This window comes from Trichosurus vulpecula, chromosome 8 (assembly GCF_011100635.1).
Source record: "Trichosurus vulpecula isolate mTriVul1 chromosome 8, mTriVul1.pri, whole genome shotgun sequence".
Taxonomy (NCBI): Eukaryota; Metazoa; Chordata; class Mammalia; order Diprotodontia; family Phalangeridae; genus Trichosurus; species Trichosurus vulpecula.
Genome location: NC_050580.1, coordinates 103,209,299 through 103,219,983, shown reverse-complemented (window position 1 = coordinate 103,219,983; position 10,685 = coordinate 103,209,299). Strand labels below are relative to the sequence as shown.

Below are 10,685 nucleotides of genomic sequence, written 5' to 3'. Positions count from 1 at the left end.
CCATCTTGGCTCCGCCCTCTGGACAACATCTTTTAAGAAATTATCAAGGAAAACTATCCTGAGGTCCTAGAACCAGAGGGTAAAACAATCATGGATAGATTCCACTAATCACCTCCTGAGAGAGATCCCAAAATGAAAACTCCAAGGAGTATTGTAGCTGGATTCCAGAATTATCAGGCCAAAGAGAAAATACTGCAGCCAGCCAGAAAGAAACAATTTAAATATTGTGGAACCATAGTCAGGATTATGCGGGACCTAGCAGCTTCTACATTAAAAGGTCACAGGGCCTGGAATATGATATTCCATAAGGCAAAGGAGCTTGGATTACAACCAAGGATCAACTACCCAGAAAAACTGAGCATAATATTTCTGGGAAGATATGGATATTCAATGAAATAGGGGACTTCCAAACTTTCCTGATGAAAAAAACAGAGCTGAACAGAAAATTTGATCTTCAAATACAAGACTCAAGAGAAGCATAAAAAGCTAAATGGGAAAAAAAACCCACACATGTTCTTCAATAACGTTAAACTGTTTACATCCCTACATAGAAAAATGATATGTGTAACTCTTGAGAACTATATCTTAATTATGACATTTAGAAGGGTTACACATAGATAGAGGGTATGGGTATAAGTTGACTTTATGGGATAACAAAAAATTAATTAAGGGGTAAAAAAAGGATTGTGTTGGGAGAAGAGGGAAGGAGGAGGCAGAAAAGAGTAAATTACATCATATGAAGAGGCATAAAGATGTATTACAGGAGAGAGAAAGAAGGGAGTGAGGTGAGCATTGTTTGAACATTACTCTTATCACATTTGACTCAAAGAGGGAATAACAAACATTTGGCTGGATATAGAAATCTATCTTGCCTTATAGGAGAGAAAGTAAAATGGAGAGGGAAGCAAAACACTGGTGAGAAGAGTAAGGGTAAAAAGAGAGACAAAAGTATAAACATGGTGGAAATGGGATGGAGAGAAAGACACAGTTAGTAATCATAACTGCAAATGTGAATGGGATGAACTCTCCTATAAAACTGAAGCAGATAGCAGAGTAAACAAGACTAAAAAACATAATCCTACAATATGTTCTTTGCAAGAAATACATTTGAAGCAGAGAGATAATACACACAGTGTAAAGGTAAAAGGCTGGAGCAGAATATATTGTGCTTCAGCTGAAGTTAAAAGAAAAGCAAGGGTAGCAATCCTGATCTCAGATAAAGCAAAAGCAAACATAGATCTAGTTAAAAGAGATAAGGAAGGAAACTATATCCTGCTAAAAAGCACCATAGACAATGAAGTAATATCAATACTAAACATATATGCAAAAGTGATATAGCAGCCAAATTCTTAGAGGAGAAGTTAAGTGAGTTACAGGAAGAAATAGACAACAAAACTATACTAGTGGAGGAACTCAACCTACCTCTCTCGGAACTAGATAAATCTAACCATAAAATAAACAAGGAAGGAATTAAGGGGGTGAACAGAATTTTAGAAAAGTTAGATATGGTAGACCTCTGTAGAAAATTGAATGGACATAGAAAGGAATATACCTTTTTCTCAGTAGTACATGGCACATATACAAAAATTGACCATGTACTAGGGCATAAAAGCCTCACAATCCTAAGGCAAAAATATTAACTGCATCCTTTTCAGACCATGATACAATGAAAATTACATATAATAAAGGGCCATGGAAAGATAGACTAAATATTCATTGGAAACTAAATAATCTAATCCTAAAGAATGAGGGGGTCCAACAACCAATCATAGAAATAATTACCAACTTGTTCCAAGAGAATGACAATAATGAGACAGCATACCAAAACTTATGGGATGCAGCCAAAGCAGTTCTTAGGGGAAATTTCATATCTCTCAATGTTTACATGAAGAGCAGTAGATCAATAAATTGGACATATAATTAAACAAGCTAGAAAAAAAACATGTTAAAAATCTCCAATTAAATACTGAATTAGTAATTCTGAAAATAAAAAGGGAGATTAATAAAAATGAAATTAAGAAAACTACTGAACTAATAAATAAAACTAAAAGTTGGTTTTATGAAAAAAAGCAAAAAAATAGATAAACCTTTGGTTAATTTGATTTTAAAAAAAGAAGAAAACCAAATTACCAGTATCAAAAATGAAAAGGGTGAATTCACCACCAATGAAGAGGAAAGTAAAACAATAATTAGAAGCTATTTTGCCCAACTGTATGCCAAAACATTTGACAATCTTAGTGAAATGGATGAAATCAAACACTTAACCATTTCAGAAAAAGAAATTGAACCAACCCTCAATGAAATCCCTAAGAAAAAAATCTTTAGAGCCAGATGGATTTACAAGTGTATTCTATGAACCATTTAAGGAACAATTAATTCCAATATAAACTATTTGGAAAAATAGGCAAAGAAGGAGTCTGGCTTTTCTCTGATATGATTTATGATTCTTTTTATAATACAAATATGTTGCTCATACCTAAACCAGGAAGAACCAAAATTATAGAGAAATATTACAGAGAAATATAGAAGAGCCAAAATTATAAGAGAAAAAATTATAGACCAAGTACCCTAATGAATATAGAGGCAAAAATTTACATAAAATATTAGCAAAGAGATTACAGAAACTTATCATGAGTATAATATACTATGACCAGGTGGGATTTATACCAGGAATGCAGGATTGCATTCTTGTATCAATATTAGGAAAACTATTAGCAAAACTGACTATCCAAAGACAACTTCAAAGGTCAGCAGATCTATCACACCTGGGTGAGAGTGGAGCATAGTCCAGTGCCTTACCAGCATAGACCAGGCTCCAGCAAACCAGGAGCAGGCCTAGGGAGTCAGTGAATCAACAGTGGCAGCAGTGGCTTCCAGAGCCTTTAACCCACAGACGGTATGGGGTGTGGAACAAAATGTCTGAAGGAGACAACAGTGTTTTTGTTTTGTTTTGTTTTTTTCATAGCACTGAGGCAGTACTCTGTTGCTTTGTCCATATTCTGATCTGGACTGCAGTCCTGAGTGTCAGTCCCAGGGTGAATTGGAGCACTAGCACACCAGAGCTTGAGGCTACAGTGTAGTGGGAACCCTCCTCACAGTTCCAGGGCAGAAAAGAGTGCTTGTGGTCACTCACAGACCTGAGCACAGGCCAGGAGAGTAGTAAATACCTTTCTTTAGATCAAGGCTATCCAAAATATGGCCCTCAGGCTGCATGTGGCCTGCAGTGAGATTTTATGCAGCCCTCCTGTGGGTTTTAATTTTCACAAGAGAAAAAATGAAATAATAATTTGCATGGAATATGTATTAGATCTTTTAATTCCATCACTAATAAATAATCTCATTGATGTTAATTTTCTTTGGTGCTTTTAAGCAGTATTACTGACGGAACACACACAGAATTTTCAATTGATTTGTGGGATGCATTCCATCTGTACAATGCAGACTAGTTAGTATGCACCTACCTTTATACTGTTGTGTTGTTGTTTTGTTGTTTTGTGTTTGCTTTCGCAGTTCATGCCTTTGTCTGTCTTACTGATGATGTATGTTCCCCCACTTTCTACTAGTGTACTGTTTATTTTTGTTCTGGGTGTGGCCCTCAATTATTTTATTTTAATGCAGCCCTAAGATAATCTAAGGTTGGATCACCATGCCTTAGATCATACCACCTTGAAAGAACTGAATACTTACAGGCCCCTAGAAGTATCTCTTAAAATAGCTGCACAATGATGAAAAACTTTGTTTGACTTAGCTCTTCTGAGCAATGCAGTGATCTAAGTCAATTCCAAAAGACTCAGAATGGAAAATGTTATTCACATCTAGAAAAAGAAGTATGGAGTCTAAATGCAGATTGAAGCAGCACAGGTACACAAGTGTGCATTGAATATGAAGACATAGATGTGAGTTAAATATGAAGGGATGATATCTTAAAAAATTAAAGGATGAGAAAGGAAAAACTGGGAAAAAGGGAAAGGGAGAGGTAGAATGGGGTAAATTATCTCACATGAAAGAGGCATCAAAAGGTTTTACAGTGGAGGGAAAATGGGGGCAGGTGAGGGTGAGTGAGGGAATAACATACATACTCAGTTGAGTAGAGAAACATATCTTACCATATAGGAAAGTAGGAAGGGAAGGGTATAAAAGAAGTGTGATTTAGAAGGGAAGGAAGTTTGGAGGAGGGGGTAGTCAGAGCAAAACTCTTTGGAGGAGGGACAAGGTGAAAGGAGAGAGAGAATAGAATAAAAAGGGGGAAAATAGGATGGAGGGAAAGGCTTCATTCTTCAAACATATAGAGCACTGTGAGTCAATTTTATAAAAATAAGAGCCATTCCCCAACTGATAAATGATCAAAAAATATGAATAGCTTTCAGATCAAGTAATCAAAGTTATCTATAGATATATGAAAAAATGCTCTAACTCACTATCGATTGGAGGAAAATGCAAATCAAAACAATTCTGAGGTACTACCTCATACTTACTAGATTGGCCAGAATTAGATTGGACAGAAAAGGAAAAAGACAATGTTGGTGGGGATGTGTGAAAAATGAGACATTAATGCACTGTTAGTGGAGTTCTGAAACGATCCAACCATTCTGTAGAGCAATTTGGAACTATGCCCAAAGGCCTATAAAGCCAGGCATTCCCTTTGACCTAGTAATACCACTACTACGTTTGTGTCCCAAAAGAGATGAAAAACAAAAAGAATAAGGACCTGTGTGGACAAAAATATTTATAGCAGCTCTTTTCTGGTGACAAAGAATTGGAAATTGAGAGAATGCCCATCAATTGGGAATGGCTAAACAAATTGTGGTACATAATTATGATGGAATACTATTGTGCTATGAGGAATGATGTGCAAGATGCTCTCAGCAAAACCTGGAAAGACTTACGTGAGCTAATGCAAAGTGAACTGTCCTGTGTACAAAGCAACAGTAATATTGGAAGATGAGCAGATGTGAACGACTTATCTATTTTCAGAAGTACAATGATCCAAGACAACTCTGAGGGACTTATGATGAAAATTGCTCTCCATCCCCAGAGAAAGAACTAATGGTGTCTGAATATAGACAGAAGCATACTTTTTTTACTTTTTTTATTTTTCTTGAGATTTTTGTCTATGTTTTCTTTCACAACATGATTATTATGGAAATGTTTTGCGTGACTACACATGTATAACCTATATCGAATTCCTTGCTTTCTCAATGAGGAGGTTTGGGGAGGGAGGAACAAGAGAATTTAGAACTCAAACATTTTAAAAACTAATGCTAAAATTATTTTTACATGCAACTTGGGGAAAAATAAAATACTAAAAAATAGCAAGAAAAAAGAATGAAATTCTAAAGATACAAGGGAAACAGCTGAAATGAGGAGGAACAGTGGGATTCACCTGAAGAGACTGATGTGAATGCACAGGGAACTTAGCCGTCAACCTAGATTTGGAAAACATGAGTACAGAGCGTGCCCACCGCCCCCCGCCCCACCACCATGGGTGTCGGCTTCAGTCGGGACACTCACCAGCCTCCTCCCGGGCCTCCATGTCCGCGAGAACTGTACACTGGCGGAACTCGCGGGAAACTGTGTCCTGGAGGGACCTTTGAGGGAAAGGAATGTGTCTGGGGAGGACGACGCAGGGCGCGCCGGGGCAGGATGAGGAGAAACCGTAAGCCGCAACCTCCGTCTCAGCCACCGTCCCCGCACGGCCTCGCGACAGTCGAAACCGCCTTTCGCCTCTTCCCCTGCGATTTCCCGCTTCTCCTCGGTTGCTTCCCTCCAACCGCGACCATTGACGCCATGGCTGCATACTCGAGTGACAGAGACCGCGGCCGGGATCGAGGGTTTGGGGCCCCTAGGTTTGGAGGAAGTAGAGGAGGACCGCTATCTGGAAAGAAATTTGGAAACCCCGGGGAGAAACTCATTAAAAAGAAATGGAATCTCGAAGAACTGCCTAAATTTGAAAAGAATTTTTATCAAGAACATCCTGATTTGGCTAGGCGCACAGCACAAGAGGTTGACACATATCGAAGAAGCAAAGAAATTACAGTATGAGGTCACAACTACCCAAAACCAATTGTAAATTTCTATGAAGCAAATTTTCCCGCAAATGTCATGGATGTAATTGAAAGGCAGAACTTTACTGAACCTACTGCTATCTATCCAAGCCCAAGGCTGGCCTGTTGCTCTAAGTGGGTTGGATATGGTTGGAGTAGCACAGACTGGATCAGGGAAAACACTCTCTTATTTGCTGCCCCCCATTGTCCAGATAAATCATCAGCCATTCATAAAGAGAGGTGATGGGCCTATTTGTTTGGTGCTGGTGCCAACTTGTGAACTGGGCCAACAGGTACAGCAAGTAGCTGCTGCATACATTAGAGCATGTCGTCCAAAATCCACTTGCATCTATGGCAGTGCTCCAAAGGGACCACAAATACAGGACTTAGAAAGAGATGTAGAAATTTGCATTGCAACACCTGGAAGACTGACAGACTTTTTAGGGTGTAGGAAAACTAATTTGGGAAGAACAACTTACCTTGTGCTTGATGAAGCAGACAGCATGCTTGATATAGGCTTTGAGCCTCAAATCAGGAAGATTGTTGATCAGATAAGACCTGACAGACAAACCCTAATGTGGAGTGCGACTTGGCCAAAAGAAGTGAGGCAGCTTGCTGAAGACTTTTTGAAAGATTACATTCACATCAATATTGGTGCTATGGAACTGAGTGCAAATCACAATATTCTTCAGACTGTGGATGTGTGTCATGATGTAGAAAAGGATGAGAAACTTATTCGATTGATGGAGGAGATCATGAGCAAAAAGGAAAATAAAACCATTGTTTTTGTGGAAACCAAAAGAAGATGTGATGAACTTACCAGAAAAATGAGGAGAGATGGGTGGCCTGCAATGGGTATCCATGGTGACAAGAGTCAGCAGGAGCGAGACTGGGTTCTAAATGAATTCAAACATGGAAAAGCTCCTATCCTGATTGCTACAGATGTTGCATCTAGAGGGCTAGATGTGGAAGATGTGAAATTTGTCATCAATTATGACTACCCTAACTCTTCAGAGAATTATATATCCACCGAATTGGACGAACTGCCCATAGTACCAAAACAGGCACAGCATACACTTTCTTTACATCTAATAACATAAAATAAGTAAGTGACCTCATCTCTGTGCTTCAGGAGGCTAATGAAGCAATCAATCCCAAATTGCTTCAGTTAATTGAAGACAGAGGTTCAGCTCATTCCAGGGGTAGAGGAGACATGAAGGATGATCGACGTGGCAGATACTCTGTGGACAAAAGGGGTGGATTTAATACCTTTAGGGACAGGGAAAATTATGACAGAGGTTATTCTAGTCTGGTTAAGAGAGATTTTCGGGCAAAAACTCAGAATGGTGTCTACAATGCTGCAAGTTACACCAATAGGAGCTTTGGGAGTAATTTTATGTCTGCTGGTATACAGACTAGTTTTAGGACTGGTAATCCAACAGGGACTTACCAGAATGGTTATGACAATACACAGCAATATGGAAATAATGTCCCAAATATGCACAATGGCATGAACCAACAGGCATATGCATATCCTGCTACTGCAGTTGCACCTATGATAGGTTATTCAATGCCAACAGGTTATTCTCAATAAGACTTTAGAAGTATATGTAAATGTCTCAGTTTTTTCACAATTGCTCTTTGTATTGTGTGTTATCAGACAAGATAGTTATTTAAGAAACGTGGGAGATGCAGAAATGACTGCAGTGCAGCAGTAATTATGGTGCACTTTTTCGCTATTTAAGTTGGATATTTCTCTACATTCCTGAAACAATTTTTAGGGGTTTTTTTGTACTAGAAAATGCAGGCAGTGTTTTCACTATAGTAAACGTACAGTGATTTGAAATACAGTAAATGAAGGTAATGCATGACCTTTCAATAAAGATATTTGAAGACTGAAAAAAAAAACATGAGTACAGGAGAGAGAAGCAAAATAGGTACTAGAGGATAAATATAATAGTTTGTTAAGGTCCTTTAAATATGGTGTCAGGGATGTTAAAAGTAAAAATAAGCTGAGGCAGTCAAGGAAATGTAAAGAAAACAAAAGGAGTTTGTTCTGCCTTTTTTTAAAAGTAATATTTGGGGGAAAATGTCAAAGAAGGCATAGAATCTTTGCTTACATGGCTGGGATAATAATAAGTGGCAATAGAGAAAAAGTGGAGCTCTTCAATTCTTACTTTCTGATGATCTGAATGATCTTTTCACCAAAATGACAGAACAGGTGACTAACAAAAAAATGATATACAAGGTAAGTAAAGAGATAGTGGGAGAGGACCTAGCTGTTCTCCATAAATTTAAGTTGCTCATTCCCAAATGAATTTACATCCTTGAGAACGAAAACCAAAACCAATAGCAACAGCAACAACAACAAACCTGAAAGATGCAATTGCCGAGCCATTGTCAATAATATCCATAAGGTCATGGAAAATGGAAAAGGGAACCAGTACCACAAAAGTGTAAAATGGTCATTATTGTCCCACTTAATGTAAAAGGTGAGAGAACAGAACATACAAACTGTGGGCTATTGGGTTTGACTTTGATTTTCCGGGAAAGTCTAGGATGAAACAAGAACCATAAAGCTATGGTTGACAAACAGCTAGAAAAGGCTGCAGTTCTTACAAAGAACTGTTATGGTTTCATCATGAGCAGGTCATGCCATAGTAATCCCATTTTCTTTATTGATAAGAATACTAAACTTATAGATTAGGGGAATATTAAAGATATAGTTTGACCTAGATATTAGTAGAGCTTTTGATAGACTTTCTCATATTTTATGAAGAAGATGGAGAGACATGGACTAGGTGATCCTACAGTCAGATGGATTCAGAAATGGCTAGATTATGGACTCAGAAAGTAGCTATTAATGGTTTCATGTTACCATGGCAGCAGGACTGCAAAAGTGTACCTGAGGGATTGGCGATTGACCCTGTGCTTTTTAAAAATATTTTTATCAAAGACCTCGGTAAAGTCAATGGCAATATGCTTATCATATCTGCATGTGACACAAAATTGGAAAGAGTAATGCAATGGATAACAGAGTTGGGATCCAAAAAGGGTCTTGACAGACTATAGTATTGGGGAGTATTTGTTAAGATAAAAAATACAGAACCATTTAAAGTCTTGCACTTGAATATAAAAAATTCAGCTTGAAAGGTATAGTGTGGGGAGACATGGAGGACTGAAGTTGTTCTGAAAAAAAATGATGTTTTATTGAACTGAAAGCTCAATATTAGTCATCAAGGTGATACGGCAGTCATAAAAGGTATTGCAATCTTTGACTGTATTAAGAGAGACATGGCTTCCAAGAATAGGAAGGTTATAGTGCCACTTTACTCTGACCTCATCAGACTTCATCTGGAGTAATTATATTCAGTTTTAGGTGGCATCATTTAAGAAGGACATTGATAAACTGAAGAGTTTCCCAAGAAGGGCAATCAGAATGGTTAAAGGTCTTAAGTCTATGACATATGAAGATCGGAAGAAGAAATAAGGCAGATATAGTATATAGAAAAAAATGAGTGGTTGGTGGTTCGGTGACAAGGAGAGGGAAAGTGTGATAGCTTTCTTCAAGTATTTTAAGGCTGTAATGTGGAGGAGAAATCAGGTTTATTGTATTTGGTTACAGAGAGTCAAACCAAGAATAATGGGTGAAAGTAGCAAAGACCTGAATTTACTTGATGCCAGGACAAACTTCTTAGCTGTTAGAACTGTCCAAGAGTGTGATCGTCTTCCCAGAGGGATGGTAAGCTTTCACTCTATGGAGGTTTTCAAGTAGAGCCTAGATAATCACTTATTGGGTATATTGGAAATTCTTTGGGTATATGGATTCAACTAGATGGTCCCTAAAGTTCTTTCTAACTCTCAAATTTTGTAATTGTGGGATGAACGGCTTCTTTCAGGCCCAAGTCCTCCTACCAGTCTATAGAATTATGACTCCTATTGGTCTTGGAAAAATAAAGAATAGATGGGACTCTGGGGTAGTGTTTCACAAGGGGACTCTTCCAATGATCATTCAATATTTAAAAAGCTAAACAAACCCTTGGAACCCTTAAACATCTAGTGCCTCTCAACACACCTCATTCACTTTTGGTCAACTCTAATTGTTAAGATCTTCCCCCATCAAATCAAGCCTAAATCTATTTCTTTGCAAAAATCACACATTACTCCCACTTCTGCCCTCTGGGGCCAAGCCATCTAATTCCTATTTTATGTCATAGCCCATCAAATACTTGAAAATTGCTTTATTGTCCTACCTATGGTTTTGTAGCTCCAGTCTAAATAATCCCTTCAGTTTATTCTCAATCAATCACCCACCCACCCTAACCATCTTGCCATCTGCCCTATAGCTGCCCCTCACCCCACCCCTAACCTTTAGACCAGCTCCTCAGAATCTCTGTCTGTAAAGGAAAAAATACACTCAATTTCAACTTTGTTTTGGGGCTGAGCTGTCTTGATTGGGGGGCTAGCAAGTACAAAATTACCTAACTGACTATATTTAACTGGTCCCAGACTATGTTGTCCATCTACCCACATGGCTGTCTTGTTATCTATCCCACCACCACAAAACATTTTCCTTCTTCCCCCTGATTTTTATCTATTTCATCTGAGAATAGTAATCAAATCAATATTACAATAGCTTCT

General features: G+C 38.1%; 1 pseudogene; it reads left to right on the top strand.

Moving 5' to 3' along the window:
• Positions 1–5,741: 5,741 nt before the first annotated feature.
• Positions 5,742–7,638, top strand: LOC118829120 (annotated as a pseudogene).
• The last annotated feature ends 3,047 nt before the right edge of the window (positions 7,639–10,685 follow it).